This window comes from Stegodyphus dumicola, chromosome 5, assembly GCF_044657685.1.
Source record: "Stegodyphus dumicola isolate Sdum_Otavi_A_Nest chromosome 5, ASM4465768v1".
Taxonomy (NCBI): domain Eukaryota; kingdom Metazoa; phylum Arthropoda; class Arachnida; order Araneae; family Eresidae; genus Stegodyphus; species Stegodyphus dumicola.
In genome coordinates this window covers 130,051,324-130,076,415 of record NC_140772.1, presented here as the reverse complement: position 1 = coordinate 130,076,415, position 25,092 = coordinate 130,051,324, and the positions used below count along the sequence as shown (strand labels likewise).

The window sequence follows — 25,092 nt, the reverse complement described above, 5'->3', positions numbered from 1 at the left end:
AATGAGCTACCTTTGAAACTGCGAAATCTCAACTCGCACCTGGTGTGAAAAACAAATGTTCAATGGACATTTAATACAATAGAAACTTTTATACATTTCTTAAAAATATTATAACTTATGAAATTAAAGAAAGAGCAGCTTGATTTCGGCGTGTTTATGGTTTGTTTTTTTTCCGGCGTCCAATCAACAAAACTGGATGCACCTCCTCCTTTAAATCTTTCTAATGTATCGCTGTTGTAAATAATGTAATGTATTTTGTGGAATAACTAATCCTTTTATTATTTTTTATGAATTGCATAAAATATAAACTAATATATTTTAAACTACAGTCTTGTTTTTTCTGTTTAAAAAAATGGAATTAAAAAATAACCTAAAGAAATCTTATTCATCTTTATTATATGCGGCTTAAGTGTCTGTTTGTCGCCGATAGTTTATTGGTTGCTTGCGTAACTGTACTAGCCAATGGGGTGAAGTTGCCACGGCATTCAAATAGTCCATATACACTGATACCATACATGCAGTTAGTTATCATAGTGTTAATTAAATTATCATGGTATTTATTATTTAAGAACATTTAAATATTTTTAATTCATAAAATTGTTGCTTATTATGTATTTAACTATATTTACGTATGAATTACCTAGAAACTTGCAAACGGTGATAAATTAAACGAGGCGAAACCAACTAACGAGTTGTGCGTAGTACTTCTCATCAGGTAGGTTTACCCAAACTCCTATGCTAAATATCCTTTCGCGTAAAGAGTTTAAAATTTTGCCCGATTTTATCCCGACATTGTATTTTAAACTGAATTTTCAGCTGAACGCAAATTGAACGTGTAAGGGGGAACGTGAACATTTGTTTGCATTAGCAATCATCTGTTTTTGAAATGGTTTACAACTGCACGCAAATCGTTTTGATTACAATTTATAATATCTAGAACAGCGGTCATTTCGTATGACCGCCGGGATTTCTAGTTTTTGTTATAAGCTTTAATTAAATATCAGAGATAAGACAGAAATTACAGAATTAAATTGTTTAGCAATTCATCAATCAAGTACGTTAGCATATCTACAATAATCAACAGATCTTCATGCGACATCATTACTTCAAATGCAATGGGCGCATAATATAAAAAATGGCTGTGAGTGTTTATGCTAGTTTACAAATGGAAGTTTTGCTGAATGATATTCGAAAATGAGAACACCAGGTAACATTACGGGGGCCTTATTTTTAAAAAAAAACTTAAAAAAAAAAAAAAAAAAAAGCATGAAATTTATTTTTTGTTTTTGTTTCTAATTTGATATTTCAAAAACTGGAATAGTAATATATTGTTATGAAATGTACAGGCGTGGTAAGATGGCTTCCCCGCAAAGCAGTTTTAGGGTTGCCATAAAATGGCAAGGGAAGGCATGGGTGCCACATTTGGCGACAAAATCGGCGATATCCCATGGACGGATGGAGAACCTTCTGGAACGAATTCTTACCGGTTTAGCCCAGAATGTTCTCGAACTCAAGCCGAAAGCTATATAAACCCTGCTGGTCCGCAGTCAGTTAGTGTACGTCTCTCATCGAGTGAGTGTGTCTCGTCTAGCGAGTCAATCCCTGCGGAAGCGATATCGTTGACAGCCGGCTAGCGAGTGCCGAGTGGGTCGTCGATTGCACCGAAAGAGTCTCGTAGAGTATCGCGGTTAGCGCATCGTCGAGAGAGCGTGTTGAGCTCCGGAAACGACTGAACCGAGAGTCAGGAGCTGTGTGAAGACTGTGTCGCTGATTGTTCCAGCGTGTTTATAGTAGATCTTCGACGTCTGTAAAAGTGTTTTGGAGCTGTCCTGATTAATATTGAGAAACAAAGTGTGTTTCGATACTTCATCCAGTGTCGTCGTTATTCACTCCAAATCTACGAACCCCGTACGAACGTGAAGAAAGAAAATAACGTAACAACTGGTGTCAGAAGAAAGAAAAACGCAACAATATATATATATATATATATATATATATATATATTCAAGTCCCCGTAAAACATTTTTAATAATTTACATTCAAGTTACTTTAAAACACAATTTTCGGAATTAAACTTCTTACATATGGGTTCGCTCTTTTTAGATACTTCTACTAAATTTATATTAGGAGATAATATAATCAATATTTCTTTAGTATATATATATATATATATATATATATATACACTAAAGAAATATATATATATATATATATACATAAATTTATAATTTTGAATATATATATATTCAAAATTTCCATACTTTGGATGTTATGTAGCTCCGCCTTGGAAGTGGAAGACATGGACACATACTCCGTTTGCCCTTGCATAAATCGGGGCTTAATTTTTTTCTATAATATGCATAGCCAAACTACAGCTCGCAAGCCACATGCAGCCCTTTGACCTCTTAAATGCAAAATGATTGAAACAAACAATTTTATTTTCGAACTATAACTGCATTTTGAAAGAGAAATTCTGCAACAGCATTTTTTGTCAATCAGTAATTTAATTTTTTAAACTACAATACGTGTATAATAATTTAATCAATTTTAAATAGGCTACTTTCAAAGTAGCCCTTTCCCCAGAAAAAAGGCAAAACAGCAAATAATCCAAATCACTATCATGGCTATGTCACCTTTTAAAATTTAAGAGCCATTGAGAAGCTAGAAAGGCAAATACAGAGAAAAATAATGAACGCTATTCGTTTTCCTCAGCCTTATTATTTCAGGTTATTCAATAAGATAACAGACCCAAAAATCTTAAAACATGCTCGCAGATGCGCATTTAATCCTCTGAATGATCTACATTTAAGCTACTGAATATGTTCCTGGTAATGTTTCATATTCATATTTTAGTAATGTTGTTAATGACTGAAAAGGTTGGCTGTATGAAAATTTCATGATTTTTATCTCATGTTAAAGCTTTGCCCTGTAGCCCTCCCCAGGAACTCAACGGTACTTCTCAATTTGTGAGATAAATTGTAATTCTAACCACAGCACATCTCAGCCCTAAATAAGAGCGCTTCAAGTTTACTTTTATGTAACTGAACCATAATTTTAGCAGAAAATTCTTTTGTTCTTGAAAGTTTTATTTTAATAATAAAATTACATTAAAAACTGATTTGAATTTTTGCACGCACGCTTCTCTTTCCCTGGGAAATAAACAGTTGGACAGAGGTAAATTTTCTGTTGCAATGCTAGTGTCTTCTCATGGCAAACAGCACCTTGCAGACTTTATGGAACGATGTAACCAAAAACGGGGGACGAAAATTGTCACTTGCTACTTGTTCTTAGCTAATCCTTTATATCAAGGGAATTTTTTTTTCTCTCTCACATTCTATTTGTCTGCTTTAGATAGTTGCGAAATGCCCAGCGGATGCGCGGTGAAATAGCTACACCGCAAAGCGAGTTGAAATCGATGGGCTTAGGAATGTCAGAAAGTTGCAGAGAAAGGCAGGTTTGCCAGATATATTTCGCGAAATTTTCCACTTGGCGACAAAATTTACAATATGGAATAGACTGAGTGAGAACATTCTAGAACGCATTCCTAGTGGTTTTCAGAGATTAGCTTGGGAGCGACCGGCCGAGTTAGGAGCTGTACTTTAGTGCTTTACCGTTAAGCTGTCTTCACTGTTATAGCCTGAAGGGTGTGCAACTGATTGTTTCAACGTGTTTGTCTTAGATTTTTGACGAGTACAAACGTGTTCGACGTGTCTTTGGAACAGTCTTATGTAATAGTGCTTATTGACGAATAAATTATGCTTTGTTTCTTCATCAAGTGTTATCATTAATTGCTCCAAATCTACGAAACCGCAGAACGCAACAATTAGTGTCAGAAGTGGGTTTTTCCCTTTACTGCCAGTGTCTCGCCTGCAGGAGAATGCCATAGCACAGGAAATGAAGCCTTTGATGGCCTTGTTAGCAGCTGTAAAAGCTGGAGAAGAAAAACTGCAAGAACAATTCCAACAGATGGAAGAAGAGAAAAACAAGATTAGAAGCGACATTTTGGAGCTTAGAGAAGAAACCGAAGATAAATTAGAAGACATAAAAGAGAAAGTGAAAGAAAAGTTAGAGAAAACTGGAGCCAAAATAGCAGATGTCGATGAAAGATTGGAAGAAGTATTGAGAACGTTTCAGAAAGTAGTACACATTTTAAAAGAAACCGTACTGAGACGAAGAATGAACCTGAAGATTTTAAGGTTCTTCTCATAAAGTAATCAAACCTAAGCACATACAATGAAAAATCATCATGCAGTGCATATAAGACCCAGTTTTGTGGACAAGTGGGACTCCCAAATGAAGACCTTTCTACATTACTCTGAGGCGATGCTGCAGACATCTTAGGAGTTCTCTCAGAACATCAGATTCCAAACTTCAACTTCCTCTCGAATGCGCTGGAACTGAAATTCAGGGGAAAATGCGTAAAGGACTGTAGACGTCTGCAGTTGAAACCTCTTTAGCAGAAAATCACGGAAAGCCTTCATGAACTGGTGACAGACACTGAGAGGTTGGCGCATCAAGCATATTGGTATCCGGACGGTCCATTTGATCTTGAGGGAAACATGGCCTTGATGCATTTCTTCGATGCAGTCAAGGATCCGAAAATTCAGAAGGCTGTCATATTCGCGGATATAAAAGACCTAGAAACTCACCTTGGTCTACGCCATGAATTTCAGTCAGCTCAACACGCGACTCGAAAAGATCGCCATACTATTAGAGCAGCTCAAATAGAAGACCCAAATTTGGACGTCGTAAAATTGAGAGAAGACAGAGAGAGAGATTCGGAAACCGTTAAGAATACTGCAAAAAAAAAAAAAAAAAAATCAAGTGCTGGAATTGCGGATTGGAAGGATATATTCGCAGGAGCTGTTACGTAAACTAACTCCGGGAGAGAGCTCCCGTGAAACCAAACCAGAGGAGACTAAAATGCGGCGATTTCACGGGGAGGAGATTGCTAAGCAGAGACGCAGCCACTTTGACAGTTGTCCAGATCTTTTCAGTGAGCGGCCAAATAACGGACTGTTCGAACGAAGGACACGTGAATAAGCATCCTTGTAAGATGATAATCGATATGAGAGACTCGGAATTGAGACACACCAACACTAAGCTTCTATCGCTAACATAGTCCGCGAATTAATACTCGGACTGTACGTTTTACGGAAATACGACTTTACGCTGGACTTTAAACATAACGAGATACACTCTGTAAAGGAAGATGTAGCTGATTTTGGAATGAAAAACAGCATTCCTTCAGCTTACCAAATAACAGATAAAAAAAAAAAATATCGGCAGTTAAGGACTGGGAACGCCTTGTGGATATTCAGCAACTACGAAGCTTCCTGGGATTCTGCACGTATTACAGAAGACTCGTAAAGGAGTTCTCCAACATCGCAAGGTCCCTGCATAAATTAACAGAGAGTAAATAAAAATTCATGTGGGCTAAAGCAGTGCGAAAAATTCTTTAATCAGTTGAAGGCAGCATTAACATCTCAGCCTGTGCTCGCTTATCCCCAGACCGATAAACAATTTATATTAGACACAGATGGGAACAACGAATGCGTGAGATCTGTTCTTTCCCAAATAACTGATGGTCAAGAGCGAGTAACAGCCTATTGGAGTAAGTGCTTATCCAAACCGGAAAGGAATTATTGCGTCACCCGTAAAGAATTGCTCGCTATCGTAAAAGCCATAGAATATTTCCATCATTATCTCTACGGCAGAAAATTCTTGTTGTGGAGCGATCATGCTTCCGTAACTTGCTATTGAATTTCAAAAATAGCCAGATGGATTCAAAGACTTCCGGAATATGACTTTGAGATAAAGCATCGTAAAGGCTTCTTCCACAGAAATGCGGATACTTTATTTAGGAAGCGTTGCTCTGCACACTGCAGGCATTGTTCAGGAGCCGAGGCTAAGTGTGGGTTGGCGAATCCTAGCATCCGGCAAATCACATCTTCAACATCAGCTGATCCAGACCCGTGGAGTGATGAAAAGGTTAGAGATGAAGTGGCAGATCCTGACATTAAGCCAATAATAGACCTAAAGGAATTATCCACTGCAAAACCCAAATGGCAGGACATTTCCATCTTCAGTCCCACAACTAACAGGCACTGCTAAAAGGCTCTCTGGGACTCATTCTACTTCCGAAACGCAGTTTTATACCGACTGTGGAAAAGCGACAATGAAACTAATACGAGAAGGCAAATGCTGCTTCCTGGAAATCGAATACCATTTGTTCTGAAGGAAATACACAGCAGACCAACAGGAGGGTATTTCGGCTATATGAAGGCACTAAACAAGGTTAGAGAGAGCTTCTGCAGTTCGACGAGAATCGATGTTGAGAAGTGGTGCTTAACTTGCGCAGCCAAGAAAGAACCGAAGGGATGTAGCCAGGGAAGGCTGCAGCGATACACTGTAAGCGTGCCTTTCGAACGAACCACCCTCCACATACTTGGTTCTTTGCCGCGAACCACAGATGGCAACAAATACATCCTCGTTATCAAGATCATTTTACAAATTGGCCTGAAGCGTACCCAATTCCAGACCAAGAGGCTGTCACAACTGCTGAAGTTTTGTTACAGAACAGGTTGTCCAGTTTGGGACTGCTCTCCAGATTCATTCCGACTAAGGCAGGAACTTCACTTCAGCTGTGTTCAAGAGACTCTACGACTTACTGGAAACCAAGAAAACGCAGACCACCCCGTTACATCCGCAGTCTGATGGCATGGCATAGAGGTTTAACCGTACAATCCTGAACCACTTCTCGCTTATGGTTTCCAAGAACCAAGAAGACTGGGATCGCAAGCTGCCTCCGTTCCTGCTTGCTTATCGTTGTGCCGTTCACGAGAGCACCGGTTATTGTCCATCCCAGATGCTTTTTGCTCGCCCTCTGGCTGTACACTCCTTGCCTGAGGAGTATGTGCAAGATCACCAGGTCCGATTGGAAATAGTACACAAGTTTGCTTGGAAGCGGATCAACATGTTGTCTGACATGATAAAGAAGACATACAACGCAAGAGCCACCGAACATCGGTTCCAGAAAAACGACAAGGTGTGGCTGTGGAATCCGAGTACGCGTAAGGTTATTTATCTAACACTGCAGTCACCCCAAGTAGCAGACGACGTTGCAAACTGGTCCGAGAGGTTGCAAAGTGGTCGTGGTAACTTTTACGACGGTATTACAACGTTGCGAAGACGCAAAATACTTGCCGTTGCATCTTGGCAATTTGTCGACGTCGTTGAAACGTCATGATTTGGCCGCTTTTAGACGTGGTCGTTTTAGTATCATTTCATAGTTCATCAGCGTTACTTTTAGAATGAAAAGAGACTAAATCTGCCCTTACAAGAATCTGAAGTCCGCATGAGACTTATTTTGCAATGTTTCATTACTTTATTTCATCTAAATATATTAATCTAAGGTAGATTCATCTAATGAAATATAAATTTAGCCACCGAAGTACTCGAATTATTAAATTGAATTAGTACTAAAAATACGTGCTAAATTATTGTTTAAAATTTTGAAAAATAATTAATACTTAAAATATTTTTTTATAAATATTATAGCAAAATATTTAAAAATGAAACTAATCTATAAAGGAAGTTGCATTTTATGTTCTATAACTAGTTGTGCATTTTATGTTCTAATAAGTAGTTATGCATTTTATGTTCTAATAAGTAGTTATGCATTTTATATATTTAAAAAAAATTATATTTCCGAAATTAATGCAAATCACATGTTAGCAATTATTTCACTGCTAAGATATATGACTTTATTTATTTATTATTTTTGAAGTAAGGACGAATTTATTTGAATTAATATGCTGACATAATATGAAACATTTTATCGCATACAGAGCAAAAGGTACAATTTTCGCGAAGATGTATACACGGATAAAAATGAGGCGATTTTAAGAATTCCGAGAAAACGCCCAGTGTTAAAAGACGATGCGCATCCATGCATTTTTAACGTCTATCCAATATATATGACGGAAAACTCACGACAGTCAGAAGCAGAACGGAAAAATTAATGGAAAAGGAGAAAGAAATATTAACAGTTTTAATGGAAAACGACAAAATTTCATGGGTTTGATAAATTACTAACAAATGTTGACATCAAAATTAGAGAAACTGTGAACAAAAATACGAAATTCATTACCTATAAAAATTCGGATGAACTGTTTGTTATGTTTTTACGTTTTCCCGTGCATTCAAAAACGCTTGGTTTAATCCTAGTATTACGGTACACTCGGGATTTGGCGACTTTGACATTACAAATGTTTTAGCGAGCCCGAAAAATATTTTTTTGTAAATTTCGTATTTTGTGAACGTTCGTAATTCTATTCACAGGGTTCGCACACATTTTTGCACAAGGAAATTAAGTACTTTTAAGGACTTTTAAGGACCATTAATGAAAAAAAATTAAGGACCTATGAGCAAATGGGAACTGAATAAATTCAATTGAAGATATTATCTATGCCTGAATTTTCCTTTTGTAATACATCCTAAAACTAAAATAGATCCCTAAGTAGTATGCATTATTACTAAACATGAATTAATTAACATAATTGTTAATAAGTTTGAGAATAAAATAAACTTTGCAATTTATCAAGTAGCATTAAATATTTTACACTTGTAATTGTTGGTCATATTTGAAAGTAGATAAGTGACATTTACGTTTTACTAAAAGTTAGCTTTATGTTGATTTTTTTTATGTCTCATTTTGTCACATACTTGGTCAGTCTAGAGGTTTAGTAAATAAGCAGGTACATTTTATATCAAACTGCATAGGTTAAAATGAGAAATAATATCATAATCAGCATGATTCATAACAAAAGACTGAATGTTGTCACAGCTGTTGCTTATCTAGAGAGAGACCTGCTGATTCGAACAAACCTGAAAGGCCTGATGTAGGCAAGGTTGGCAAGTGTTGAAAGTTAGTCAGGTAGTTATTGTCGTAGCTTCGTGTACAGTTCCAGGGGTTGTAACCCAGTTAATATACTTTAAGGTTCCAATAAGCCATTAAAGCACCAGAGGTAATAATGTGTTTTGTATTATTTTAAGTCTAAGTAGATGCATAGAATATGTTTTACTTGAATTTTTACATTTTTATATTTTATCTTGTGACCACAGTGAGTATTAATGAAAGGCAATAACTCGCTTTAATATGTAGAGATAATTTTTAAGGGTACGCAACTAGTTATAAATAATTAAATTAGGTAAATTTAATAACCTTAGACATTATGGATTTACATGACCGCTATTAAATTTTATTTTTTAACAATATTTGTTAAAAAAGCCCTATTAAAATCAAAATCTAATAAAATTTGAGTTCAAAGTATACGTAATTTATGACACAGATTCTTAAACGATATTAAGATAATTACGCATTAAAAGCCACAGAACATTTACGTTTAGTAACAACAACATTCAACAAAATACTTATCCGTCATTTTAATTTGAACCTTCCCAGACATTTTGGCTAGTTTATATCGATTTCCTTCTCTTTAAGCATCTTTTCTAACAATTCTAGATTTGTCTCAATATGCAAATCAATGCTTTCGCTAGTTTCTGCGTCTTTATCTCCTAACTTGTCAACCTCTCCACAATGTACATGTGAGGGTTTAATTGATCTGGTAAAAGTTAAATAGTCCCAAACTCCCGACAGGCGTAAAGCATATTATCGCTCTGTCTGTTATTAACTAATACCAGATAAAGGTTTAAATAAGCCTCTTATTTAAATAGAGCTTAGAACATAAAGGCATGTTCTGATGCTAACAAAATCAATTACAGCTCATGGTGACGTAATTAAACAAGAACAGTCAAATTCAAACTAATAATGTGGACTAGAGATCAAAGATTATACTATTTAATTTTAATTTAATTTGGCTCAATAACTCTATCATATGAGGAAATAGAAAATGGGAATTATAGTAAAGGTTGAAATCATAAACAATTGGGTAATTTACATAATAATAACTTCACATATCTTTGAAGAATAATTTCCTTTATGCATTCAGTTTCTTTCTTCAACACGTTTTCTTTTCATTTTAGAATTTTTGGATTTAATTAAGAGTTTCTGTTATTCTAAAAAGCACTAAATGCAATTAGAATGTACAGAAAAAGTGGCTAATTTTATTTCTTTAGTAAAAGGAACATTCAGAAGCAATATGCAACGCTCCTTCGCACAGCTGCCGTTAGCAAGGGGAGAAAAAGGAGACATGAAAGAGTTTCGTCTTTAGGACCCGTTCAGAAGACCACCGTCTTCCTTCCCCTTTACACCTAAAGCCTCTATGAACAATCACGTCTCCGAATTGGCAGATTTCTAATACTGTTTACACATTTTTAACGTGGTTTACTGTTGTTAATTTTGTAATCTGTACTTTCGCAACTGATACCTGAACTTTCGTAATGGTTCCTGAAAAATATATGCTTTTTAATTATTATTATTATTTTATAAGCTGTTATTTAGTTCACTCTTGGTGCTTGTCGCTATGGTTAAAAGATGGTAATGAATTTTTAAACTGCTTCCCGATAAGATATAGAACTCAAACTTTGTACATACACTGCTTGTGGATGTGGTGTCACGCTTTTGATTTTTAGAGGATTAGATTTTTTTCAAATTTAAAGTTGAAACGACTTTTTGCAAATATTAACAAATAAACTGAGAATCTCAGAATATTATAGTTTGCACCATAACACACTGAGAAAGAAAAAAAAAATTAAATGAAATTTTTAGCGTAATTTTTTTTAAAAATATTTTGGGAGAATTTTTGAAAATCGTTCATATTTTTAGACTTTTTGACGCCCATTAATTTTAAAATTTCATATCTAAAAATATATCGGTTACAAACTTCCGACATTTTCACAGTTTATAAAACAAATTTTTCGCATTAAAAAAATGATAAAGGAAATTAAATGGATGATTTTGTACTTTTTTGAAAGATATGCAATGAAGCAGAATGGAAAATATTGGTTCTTTTTGGCAATCAATTCGAAACATCGGTTTCAAAGTAATAATCTCATTATACCACACTATTTTTATGACATTATTTACGCTATATAAGTTGTTATTGTTACCAGTTGTTAGTTCAGCGTGAGATTGGAGATATTTCTGAGTTAACTTTCTCTTAAGATGCGTTTTGCATTACGTTGTGTTCAACGTTCTTTAGATTGAAGCATAACTACTGATTATACTTAGTGATATGCTAAACACTTGTACGAGTATTTCTGTGGAAAATTCCAGAACTTTGAAGTGTTTATGTTGATAAAATAAACTTAATTAGGCTATCATCGGATTTGAGTGCAATGACAATCATTTACGAACTATCAATCCACTACAAACCCGTACGCATGCAACAATATTATAATTAATAAATGTATTAAAATTGTTTTGAACGTGTTTTGCAAAACAAAAACAGGTAAAGAAAAATTCTGCTTGTGTTTCATGAGTTTTTGCAATTTTTCTGGCCACATAAGGTTTTAAAAAAAGGATTGTAATTTATGTTTATATTTACCAATTGAATAAATAGCACTAGTTTTGATTTATATACATATGTGTATATTGAAATTCAGTAATAAAATTTTAAAGATTTGAAATGATTAAATGTCTATTTAGACAGTTTGAATTCTTTAAACTGCAATGCAAACTTTTGCCCTTTTTTCAATAAATCCTTTTACTCCTAAAACATATACAGGTATGGATTAAATTTTTTTTATTTTTACTGCTTATATAAAATTATATACTTTATAGAAACAAGGATGGATTTTGCAAAATACTTTCGGAAAAAATTATTTGAAATGAAAATGTGACTGAGATCATATTTGTTTTAAAGATATTAGATAAAAGTGTATTTTTTTTTCCTCAGAAACTAATTCATTAATTGCAAAATCATTCCTTGAAGTTATTAAGAACACTCTAATAAATACAATAAAAAAACTGGGGGGGAGACATTGAAAATTGTAGGAGAAGAAAGACATTTTAATCGTAAAATTTTTCTTCAAAAATTTAAATTAAAAAAAATGCTAGCAAAAACTTTTTTTCAGCTTAAAATTATTTTGTCTCACAAAACCATTTAATAATATTCATAATTATTAAATGGATGATTCACAATTATTAAGTAGATGAAAATGCTTAAATTAAAAGAAAAAAAAATCATTCAAAAGGTACCGAGTCCCTTTTTGCGTTGATATGCACTTGTTTTAACTTTAGTTTTAATTTGAACGATATTTTTGGAGTACCTAGCATCAGATAAACCTTGTCTGTATTTGCCTATAATTTCCGTATCTTGTACAGTTCTATCTAATTTGGGGGGGGGATGCTATCACATCCCCAGACATCTATCAGCGCGATTGTTTCGCTGACAGTCCAGCGAGCAGTAACTAAAATTAAGTGAACCGCGCAGTATAGTACGGGAAATCTCCCCATTTGCCCTGCTCCCGAGAGGTAAGAAACATTCAACCAAGTTCTATCTCCAATTCGGCGAGGCAGTTAATGCTTGTCCCATGTGAACGGGACACGTTGGAAGAACCGGTTTTCGCTACCGGTCGAATCTGCTCTTGTGAACGGGGCTTAATAAAGTTCAGTTAGAGCTGATGTGGTAGAAGTTCTAGAATTTAGTGACACACCGAACAACAAAATCTATAAATGGCAAAACTTTTAGAATTTAAAGCAAGCATTGGAAGCAGAATTTAGAAAGGCACTAGGCAGTAGAATTTAGAATCCACAGAGATTGCATCAGGTGGGAAAATGCCTAGTGCCAGCTATGTGTATGATGCATTAAGAAATATTAGATGAATCTTTTAAATTGTAAGTTTTTAATTTCTTTATTAATAAAAAAATCCCTTTCTATAATGCCTGCCCATGTGATAAGATCAGAAGCATTTTTGATATTTTCCATGCTTCTGTGTAGTGAAAAGTAGAGAAAATAAAGAGAAGATAAACATGTTAAGATTCTAGTATCAAAAGTAATACATTCAAATATGTTTTCATTGTTCTTCCAGACGTTCTCCAAAAATTAAGAAATTTATTGTAAACTTTCTGTAAAATACATCCATTACGTGTTGATATCATGCAGACATTTTTCATTTTGTCATATACAGTATCTCAGAAAAATGATGGGACACTTGTGCCTTACAAAAGGAAACTGTAGTAAAATAAATTAAAAAAACATGTAAAAAATTTTTGTGGGTGTGTTTCATACTTAAATTTAGTAACAATTATTACATAACATACATTTTCTCAAAATATTAAAATATTAATTTAATAAAAATACAATTGTTTAGAACGGAGCAAAAAATGGCTCACATAAGTGATTGGACACTTACTTTTCCATCGAATATTTATCCAAAAATTTCACTTTTTAAAAGGTTTTAATATTTTGTTGGATTTCCTTTTACTTTTAAAACATTATTTAATCTTCTTGGGATGGATTTGACTAATTTATTTATTTATTTATTTATTTATTTATTTATTTTTTTTTTTTTTGTGATTTCTGGAGTGATTTTACCCCATTCTTCTTGAAGCACCGATTTTAATTGTTGTTTTGAAAAAATGGTGTGTTTGTGAATTCTTGATTCCAATTCTTGCCAAATATTCTCTATGGGATTTAAGTCTGGAGATTGTGGTGGTGTTTTTATTATTTCAGGACAGAGTCTAACGTTCAAAGCAGTGTGCTTGGGGTCATTGTCCTGGTAGAATTTAAAATCGTTATGAAGGTTCAATTTTCGTGCTGAAGATTTCAAATTTTGATTTAAAAGTCAATACACTTGTACTGATCCTTTATACTGTCAATAAAAACAAGATTACCAACTCCAGCGGACGACATACACCCCCATACCATAACTCCTCCTCCACCATGTTTTACTGTTGGCACCAAGTTCTGTTTGCGAAATTCTTCCCTGGGTTTTCTCCCCACCAAGATTTTACCGTCAGAACCAAATATATTAAATTTACTCTCATCAGCAAATATAACTTCATTCCAGTAATCAGAATTATTATTTATGTTGGATTTTGCGAAAGCCAGTCTGAGTTTTCTATTCTTTTCACTTACGAAGAATTTTTTCCTGTCTGCTCTACCGTGATATCCAGCAGAGCGAATTACTCTTCTAATAGTCTCAGGATTAATAATTACTCCATATAATGCTTGTAAATCAGCAGCAACTTTAGGAGCACTCATTCTTCGATTTTTTTTTAAATATTTCGAACGATAATTCGCTTTATTCCATTGGATAGCTTTGATGGTCGGCCAGGTCTTCTTTTATCCTGAATCATATGATTCTTTTTATATCGTTTAATGATATTGAAAACTGTTGAATGACTCAAGTTAACTGTTTCAGCAGTTTCTCTAATAGATTTTCCACGTTCAATATGCAAATTAATAACTAATTTTCGAATTTCAGGCAAAGTTTCTTTTCGTTTAGCATTCATGGCTGCACAGAGCTAAAAAACTCAAAAATTCCAAAACAAGCTGGAGAGAAATACTGCAGACGATTTTATAAATTATTGCCAATTGCTTTTGAGTAAAAATAAAACCCAAAAAATATTTTTATTGCTTACTTCAGACGATTTTTGTTGCATAGTATGTAGTAGTATCTAATGGTGTCCCATCACTTATGTGAGCCATTTTTTGCTTCGTTCTAAACAATTGTATTTTTATTAAATTAATATTTTAATATTTTGAGAAAATGTATGTTATGTAATAATTGTTACTAAATTTAAGTATGAAACACACCCACAAAAAATTTTTACATATTTTTTTAATTTATTTTATTACAGTTTCCTTTTGTAAACCACAAGTGTCCCATCACTTTTGTGAGCCACTGTATTCTCGAATCTTAAGAATCGTGAGTCTATAAATCTTGCCTTCAAATCCTTCTAAACTTTCTAAGATGCAATGTCTAAAATCCTAAAGAAAATTATCCCTACCAATTCTGTAATAGCAAAAAGCCAGAAATATTTTGGGAAACAATAGGAGGGAAAAAGTATAAAATAATTTTATAGAGAAAACTGATGCACATTCTGAGAATTTTGAATATTCTGAGACAATTACATGGGAAAAACTCTTACTATGAAAAAATTAAAAACAAGACATTTTCAATTAATTACATAGCTAATTTTGCTTTTGCTAAGAGCTCTTTCGTAAATTGTGCTTTATAGCATTATAACTTGTTTATTTTTCAGATTAAAAATATTGTACAATAAGTTGTCAAAATGAAACTTATAATAATACAGCAATAATATTACAGCGAAAAATAAAACTGTTTCATTTTAATGTTGTTTTTTAAATATAATTTTAATATATTACCATTATTTTAATGAAATTTATTAATGTTACGATGTTTTATAAAAAAAATCGTCGAAAAATTCTCAGATCTCGGAATTAAAAAGTTTCAACAGAAACTAATCTTAAAATCGCCAAAATGTTGAAAAGTCGCCAAATTTAGAACCGTTTAATAAAAGAATTCACATCCCCAAAAGCGAAAAGTTGTTTAAGAGCTCTTTACTAGAAAAAATGAATTTCGAAATGATTATGTTTCACTTCTTGCTTAGAAACTCGAGTATCCCATCGTTTTTACCAGAAATAGAAACAAATTATAACTCATGAACCCATTCAAAAGATAACCATATATACGGCAGTGAATCGCCAAAAATATTCCTCAAAATGCTAATTCACACTCAAAATGACAGTCGAATTATTTCTGAGTTGGAATTTGCTTTGAGCTTGTTGCCTTTTTAATCGCGTCCAGATCTTGTTTTTCAACGCATTGTCTGCGCATCCATTTGGATATTATTGCTTTTCTTTGGAGTACGCCTTCCGGTATTTCACCGAAGCTGCTGCTCTGGACTGCTCTGGATTTAGGTAAGATATTTTTGCTTTTTGATTCCCTCGCTATGCTTTACCTCGGTGAAATATGAGTGAGTGTCAGCCATCCGCAAATTTAGATAATGAAATCTCAGCCGCCGAACAAGCATTCGGTAGAATTAATATACACTTAGAGAGAGCTAATCTCCCACCCAATGTTAGCTCTTACACAACCCTAAAAAAGCAAGCTATTGCTGATCTCCTTAAATTCAACTCAGTTGAAAACAAAACTAGCGATGATCTCAAATGTATAGCGGAACTTGAACGCATCATTCAAGATTACGACTCATTCTTAAATCTGGCCGTCATGCATAAAAATCAAACAAACAATTCCATTAGGGAAAATAACAACGAAAGCGATGCTATGTTAAAGGCAAAAGCATCTAATAAAACACAAAAAAGTGATGCAAAAAATATAGAGCGTTCGACTATATCTAAGAATAAGAAAAAGAAAATTACTATTGACAGCGACGGGTTTAAAACCCCCCGCATCACGCATAAACGAACGCATTCAAATTCATCGGAAGCTGAACTACCCGTACAGAAAAATAAGTTCAATGACCTACAGGACGATGACCGCATGGAGCAGCAATCGAACTCAGAGTCCGCAGGATTTACTCTCGCCAAAAAAAGCACTGGACATATTCCCCCAATTGTTCTCTCAGATTTTACAGCCAACTGGGATACGTTAAAAGAGGAAATCGAAAATTTAGGAGTAAATAAAGTCAAAGGCAATCTCACAGGAGATACACTCAACATCAAAGTCTGGGATAAAGATGACTATCGCGCAATCACGGAGTTTCTGGCCAAACGAGGTGTGCAATTCCACACATACAAAATTAATTCCGAAAAACCAATCAAAGTAGTAATTAAGAAGCTGCCTAGAAACTCAAACGTGAAAATAATTCACAAAGAACTCACTGAACACGGAATTCCTGTAGAAAAGATACGTCAGCTCGAAAGATTCCGAGAAGGAAAAATTGTTAAACTACCTATATTCTTAGCCGAGGTCAAAAGAAACGAAAAGGGTAAACAAATCTACCAAATAAAGCAACTTCGTGGATTAGACGTCATAGTCCGTGCTTACAAATCCAGACCTGGCCCTGTGCAATGCCACAGGTGCCAGAGATACGGACACACTCGAGATCTACGTCATTACAAACCTAGGTGTCTTAAATGCGCCGAACCGCACGAAACTTACACCTGTAAGAAGAACAAGGACAAACTACCAGCGCTCTGCGTTCTGTGCGGCGATTGCCACCCAAGCAACTCGAAGGAATGTAAATACCATCCGGATAACCTACCCAAAAGAGTCTTCGATAAGAGCAATCAAAACGAGAAAAAGCATGAACAGGAACAATTTCAATTAAATAAAGAAGATTTTCCTACTCTCCCTGGAGCTACGGAAAACGAAAATACTAAAAATCAACCAAGCTGGACAACTCAAAAGGAAAACAAAAATAAACAAGAAAGCGAAGCTAAAGAAGTTTCATTTTTTGAGTGGATAAAAACCCAACTCCTAAAAGCGAAAGAATTCTTTACAGAATTTAAAAAAGCTAAAAACATCATGGGTAAACTCGAGGTCGGAATGGCCGCAATTGAATATTTCACTTCTTTAGACTATGACTTTTAGACCTCATAGCAATATAAACGCGATGATTTCAGCTACCAATAGCTTCTTAAAAATTTCTTATTTCAATGCGAACGGTGCCATAAAACAATATCAAGAAATTAAAGATTACTTGGATAAGTACAACATTGATGTCATGATGATAGGTGAAACTCACCTTAAAGCTTGCGATAAATTTAAAATAAACGGCTACAATATTATAAGGAAAGACAGAACCCGAAGTAGATGGGGTGGTACTGCAATTATCATTAAAAATCACTTAAAGCATACTGAATATGATCTTCCTCACAATAGTCTGCTCGAATTTACTTCAGCTATCATTTATACTGCTTTAAATGAAGCCTACCTATTTATTTCTATTTACAATCCTCCTAATAATCTGATGACTAATAATGACCTGGATATCTTAACCTCCACCAACTTCCCGACTATCATCGCAGGGGACTTGAACGCAAAGCATAATGCCTGGAATTCTAGAGGATCTAATAGTAATGGAAACATTTTACATAACTATTTAATTAGCAACGACCTCAATTTTGCTGCTCCCACTTCTCCAACAAGATTTAGTGCTAACGGAAACGGCGAAGTTTTGGACATTGTACTTCTTAAAAATATTCCTCATACCCCTCTCTTAGAAGTAATAACGGACTTAAATTCTGATCATCTTCCAGTGAACTTCGACTTTTATGGCTTTTATCCCCCGTTAAAGAAACACAGAACTAAGATAAATTGGACCCAATTCTCTGATACTATGAAAGACTATAATTGCAGAAATAATTATAATCATTGCGGTGATATCGAAGATGAAATTTATAAATTCACCACTAAAATGAAAGATGCAATCAATAATGCGACTTATCCTTGCAAAAGCACTAATTTTCTCTCCGTTCCTAAATATATAAAAGATATTATTACAGAGAAGAATAGAAAACATAAGGAATGGCAGCGGTCTGGAGACCCTCGTGCCAAAAGGCACATCAACTTTTAAAACAGGAAAATCAAGCAAGAAATTATGGAATTCAGAAACAAAAAATGGAACTTTCTCCTATCAAACCTGGATCCTCAAGATCAAGCAGTATGGAAAATTGCTAAATCTCTAAGAAATAGCAGACCAAATCAAACTCATGCAATTCATCACATGGGAATCTCCTATCAATCTGAGGACGAGATTGCTAATATAATGGCTAATGAATTAGAGAAAATATTTCAACCTCACCCGCCTGAGAATAACTCCCAAGAAGAAGTTAATTTTACCATTGACAGTATTAACAATTATCCTATAACAAATTTCATTCCCTTTACTTCACCAAGAGAAGTAAGAGAAATTATTCACAAACTCAAGCCAAGGAAAGCCAAAGGCTATGATCAAATTAGCAATGAAGCACTTAAAGCTCTTCCTAGACGTTGTATTACTAACATAGTCAATATTTTTAATGCCTGCATCCGAAATAATTATTTCCCTCAGCAATGGAAACACTCAATAATAGTCAATATCTTAAAACCAAAGAAAGATCCTAAACTCGTCACTTCCTACAGACCTATCAGTCTTTTACCTTCATTAGGAAAAGTATTTGAGAAAATCCTCTGCTCAAGGCTCACTAACCATCTCGAAAGACTCAATTTAATAGATGATCTGCAATTCGGCTTCCGCAGTGGACACTGCACGACTCATCAAATTCTCAATTTGGTGGAATTTGTTTCGAAAGCCTTTACTAAGAAAAACGGGGTGGCTGCATGCTATCTCGACTTCAAAAAGGCCTTTGATAGAGTGTGGCATGCAGGCCTCCTGCATAAATTGAATAATTTTATGCTTCCAAACAGTTTCGTAAAACTCATTAGTTCCCATCTGAAAAACAGGACTTTTCAAGTTCGCTGCGGTGACGATCGCTTATCTCTCAGAAAAAGGAATTCATAGCGGGGTCCCGCAAGGATCCGTTCTTTCCCCTCGGCTCTATAATGTTTATATCAATGATTTCCCGCACCCATTCAACACGAAAATACTCAAATACGCTGACGACACTGTAGTACTGACTGAATCCAGAAGTTCCCAGCTCGCTCTAAGTAATTTACAAATGCATCTCAATATGATCAATCACTGGTGCAAGACTTGGAAAATTAAGCTCAACGCCTCTAAATGTTGTATTGTGCTCTATCGGAGATACAAAACAAGATTAAGAGTTAATACTGATATCTACTTAGATAGAACTCTAATCCCTGTAGCTAATTCCTATAAATATTTAGGTGTTTACATAGATAAGTCTCTCAACTTCAAAGATCATATTTCTTATATCTTAAACAAAGCAAATGCAGCCTACATGGCAATTTATCCTATTATCGGCAAAAAATCGAAGCTCAGTCCAAAAATAAAGCAAATGCTTTACATATCTCTAATTCGACCGATCGTGCTATATGCAATGCCGGCCTGGGCAATCGCCAATAAAACTGAGAGCAAAAAATTGGATATACTTCAGAATAAAATTCTACGTAACATTGTGAATGCACCTTGGTACGTGAGGTTCTCCAATTACATCTCTGCACTACTTTTGGACCGCTATGCTATGACCCAGAGAAGTATGAAACAAAACGTCTCATAAATGCAACCCATCCTTCACACCATGGAAAAGGGGTTGTAGCACACACCACCTCTCAGCACAGCCTCCATGAAAAAATAAGGCCAGTAAATGTCATCCATTCGTCTAACTACGGAAAAGGAGTCTCGGCCCACACATCATGGAAAGATGACTCTGACATAAAGGATCATTATTACGTTTATACGGATGGTTCAAAAGTTGACGGACAAGTAGGCTGTGGCCTTATAGTAACTAAGAACAAGGAAACGCTGATAACATGGAAAGGTCATATGGGACAGAATAATTCAGTTTTCCAGGCTGAAGCAATTGCGATTCGTAAAGCTATCGAGTTAACAAGCCCCCAGTAGGATCCACTGTTAATATTCTTACAGACAGCCTCTCGGTCATATATGCCTTACGAAATCCCAGACATCCTTCTCCTATCATAGCGGAGATTCAGGACACGCTGAAGGAGCGTTCGTCAACAATGAATATCCTCATATCTTGGATAAAGGCACATGCCGGCATTCAAGGTAATGAGGAAGCCGACAGGCTAGCAAAAGAAGCAGCTCACAATATAGATGCACAATGCGTAATTACCAAACTCCCGTGGTCTCACCTTAAAAAAGTGACAAGGACAGCAGCTCAGCACCAGTGGCAATGGGAATGGGACTCTACCGAATAAAGCAGGAAGACCTATGAATATTTCCATAAAGTTTCGCTCGATCGTCTCGAGTCATCCCCACAAATAACGAGATTTGTGACGGGCCACGGGCCTTTCCCCTCCTATTACTATGAGAGAGGAATTGCAAATACCGAAAGTTGTGTCTGTGGAGGCATTGGTAAACCAGACCATTACTTGACCCAATGCCCTCTAACCGCACAGTGGCATGTGCAGCTTTCGGAACAGGCAACTTCTCATAAGCGTTATCTGATCAAACAGCCAGCATTTCGCATGAAAATATGCAAAATAATGCAGAAACTGGAGGAATTGGGAACAGATTTGTGCAGTGTGGAGTAGTTCCCTGTCAATCTCTCTTCTCTCTCTCTTCTATCTTTTTTATTTATTTATTTATTTATTTATTATTATTATTTTTATTTATTGTATATATTATGAAACATGTATGTATTACGGCCCACTGTATATATTCTGAAACATGTAGGTACTATGACCAATGAAAATTATTATGAACTACTATGTATGTATTATGTAGCAGGCTTAATATATTATGTACTATGTAAGCATGTATATGTATGAACTACGTATGTAAGCATGTATATGTATGAATTATGTAAGCAAGATCTATGTATTATGAACTACTTGTATATAAGCATGTACTATGAACTATGTAACTATGTAAGCATATATTATGAACTATGTAAGCATGTATACAGGACCAACGTATGCCCTTATAGTCCCCATGAGGTGTTGCCCCGGATAGTTGCGGAACCTGGACTAGACCCGAATAGTCTTAGTAAGCCGCACGGGTGTCCAGATTCTGCTCTCAACTCAACTCAACTCTATAATTCATAACGACCTGGATATTCCATCTGTGCATAACTTTATACTCATGACAGCTCACAACTTCTTCGAGAAGATGAAGCATAGTCAGTATAACGCAATTAAACAAATGTTGGATTATGATCCAACCATTGAATATACTGTCAAACGCCCAAGGACAATTCATCACAATTCGTTATGGTGGTAACTTGTAAATTTTAATTTTAAAATTTACTTGAACTCTAATTGGACTCTATCCTATTATTTGTGTTGCATCTTATACTTATGTTAATCAAGAAAATTTTTTATTCAAAATTTTTATGTTACTATTTCATTTTTTAAATTATTTTGTATGAATTTTTACTTCATCGTATGATTCTACGAACTTTTGAACTTTTTAGGCCTATCTAACTACTGCATACTTCTGAAGGACTTTGAACTCTTATGCCATTCACAGCTTCAAACTGTCTTCGCGCCATTTTCATGATGTCTCACTATTGCTTATATTGCACTCACCACCTGCATTTGCCATACAACTCACTGAACCTGCCTACATGCTTCAAATTAATGCCATTGCTTACCACTGCACAATTTTTATGACGAACGCCTACTTTCGGAAGTATTAACACTAGAAGCGCCAGAGCAGTCATTTTGACTGCTTTCGTCATTTGACCTCGGATTCCTTAAAAACCCTTTATCTTAAGAAGTCACAAATTTTGGTATTTTCCTAAAATATGTCGAAAATTATTGGTACCAAATATAAATCGAATGAAATTAAAATTAACGGAGATATTATTAGTTATACCTAAAAGCGCCACGAACAGTCATAATGACTGCTAGTAATACTGGGTAGATTTATATGGTATTCTCGCTCAGAAAATATTTTTCTTGGAAAAACATCTGGCGTACATATACATTCCTTTCATTCGCTGATTATTTACAGAAGGAATTACATTATTTTCCGAGAAACAATGTCTCGCAATCATTTTCGAGACAGTATGAAATATCAAAGATTTGACTTGAAGTCAACTAGGACTCAGCGTTTAGAAAGTGATAAGTTTGCACTTTTTTCTGATATTTGGAATAAATTTATACAGAACTGTGCGATTTCCTACAAACCAGGAGAAAATCTAGTTGTGGATGAGCAGTTATTTCCATTCAAAGCCAGGTGTAAGTTTATACAGTATATGCCGAATAAATTCGGTATCAAATTTTGGATGTTAGTCGATGTAGACTCGAAGTATATGTGTAATGCTTTTCCATATCTTGGAAAAAATACATCGAGAAGTGAAACTGAAAGTCTTCCTGAAAATGTAGTAATGCGTCTTCTAAGCCATTATCTGAATTCAGGTCGAAATTTGACAACGGACAATTATTTTTCCTCACTATCATTAGCTAGAAGACTTAAAATGAAAAACACAAGTTTTGTCGGCACAGTAAGAAGACATCAACAAGAAATTCCGCATGAAGTAAGGAAATCAAAATCCGGCTATTTGAAACAGTTTTGCTAAAGAATGATGAAACTACGCTCACTGTCTATCAGGGAAAAAGGAATAAAAATGTCCTACTACTAAGTATCTTACATTCAAAAAAAGTGTAAATATAGACTCACAAAATAAGAAAAAGCTTCCAGAATTTAGTAGAGTTTTACAACAAAACCAAATGTGGAGTTGATATCGTTGACAAGATGACACGTAAATATTCTGTTCGCGCTGCTTCACGTAGATGGCCTGTGCATGTTTTCTATAATATGCTGGATTTAGCAGGGACGAATGCCTACATTATGTACCATAAACTGAGTGATAAAAATATTACAAGGCACGACTTTCTATTTCAATTAGCAGAGGAATTAAGAGAGCTTTATTTAAACAGAAGAAAACCGCAAAATTGCCCCAGGAAATTTCCAAATCTAGCAATAGACTCTCGAAGAAAAGACATCAATGCCAGATTGGACTTTGTAACAACAAAACAAGTGATGTGTGTAAAAAATGTTCATATTATGTGTGTGGAAAATACACTTCCAATATTGAAAAAGTTGTGTTTTGTAATAATTGCGAAAAGCTGTAAAATGTGTTTTATTAAGGGTAGGCTGAAATTTACAATAAAATATCCTCTATTTTTTATTAAAATCCGCTGTTATTCTTTAAAGTTCTTCAACAACTGTAATTAATATTCTTAAAAGCATTATAAAGCATTTACATTTGAATATATACATTAACTCGTTGAGCAGTCAATTTGACTGCCGTTGGCGCTTCTAGTGTTAAGATATGCCTGCTCACGCAGCTGAATTTTCTTCGCCCACGGGTGTTGGTACTTCCCTAGTGCCATTTATTTGAAAATATCTTTGCCTAGTGCACTTTAATGCGATCTACTGGCGAAAACTCTTTAGTAGTTAATGACTAGAAAAAAGTAAGTCATAAGTCATAAAATGACAGTCGGCGTAAACAGGCAGAAACTTCAGATGATTAAAATTAAGGACTTTCTGCTGATTTTGGCCAAAATTAAGGACTTTTAAGGACCAAAAATCGATTCCAAAAAATCTAAGGACTTTTAAGGACTCTTAAGGACCGTACGAACCCTGTATTCAGTTGAAATAATTCTTCTAGGACATTTAAAAAAAGATTCTGTAAAATTATCAGAAGAACCGTCGAAAGGTCTAAAATGCAATCGAATAAATCTCTGAAACGTTGCACTGAAATGCTGTTCGACATTCCATGTATATCATTTACTGGATAAACGAACATCTGAGCTCGAGGTTTGCGCGCTTTGGCTAGCTGCCAAATTCGAACAATAATACAAACTGCGCAATAATTTGAATTGCGCAATAATCTTATTTTCAGGAATATTTTCTTCACGCTTTAGTAATTCACCGTCGGAATTAAATACTGGAGAGCTTCAATACAGAAAGAGAACGACGTAGGAAAATATAATGATGGCAGTTTACTTTGAATTGAGGAGAAATCTTCGTGGTAAACCGAATTTCTGCTTATTTTGTTTGTGAATATCTGCTTGCAACGTGCTAATATCGTTCATATAGTTAAATAGTGTTCTGTTTTGGTGTTTTATGACTTTCCGCTGATTAAAATTATATTGTCGTTTTCCAATCTTCAGTGGCTCCAGCGGTGCAATTTTTGAATACACGGATTCGGTTATAACGTCCTAAGTGCTATATGGTATATCATTCATATTAATCGATTATTGAGTTAATGATACAGGTTAATGCTCAGACTTTGTGCATATGATCGAAAAAATAGTGTTAAGGAAACATTAACATTACTATGAAATATTGTAATTTATAATTATGCCATACTTAATTGTGTAATATTGAAACACACTAAATATTTTTGTATTGATTGCAAATTGCAGTTTTATTACTTGTCGTTTGGTATCTATTCTTCCAAACACTCGCGTGTAATTCGCGTTTTTTTTAAAATATTGCCGTTACGTATGTCTATTAAATTACCTTAATAAATGAATGTTGGAAATAGGTTTTGTTCTTTATTAAATTTAAGTATATTCGTTATACTTAAATAA

General features: G+C 34.8%; 1 protein-coding gene across 1 annotated transcript in view; it reads right to left on the bottom strand.

Annotated features, from left to right (window-relative positions):
• Positions 1 to 25,092, bottom strand: part of LOC118199529 (phospholipid-transporting ATPase ABCA3-like) — a 384,844-nt gene that overhangs the window by 79,503 nt on the left and 280,249 nt on the right. The gene's annotated exons all lie outside the window — the stretch shown is intronic.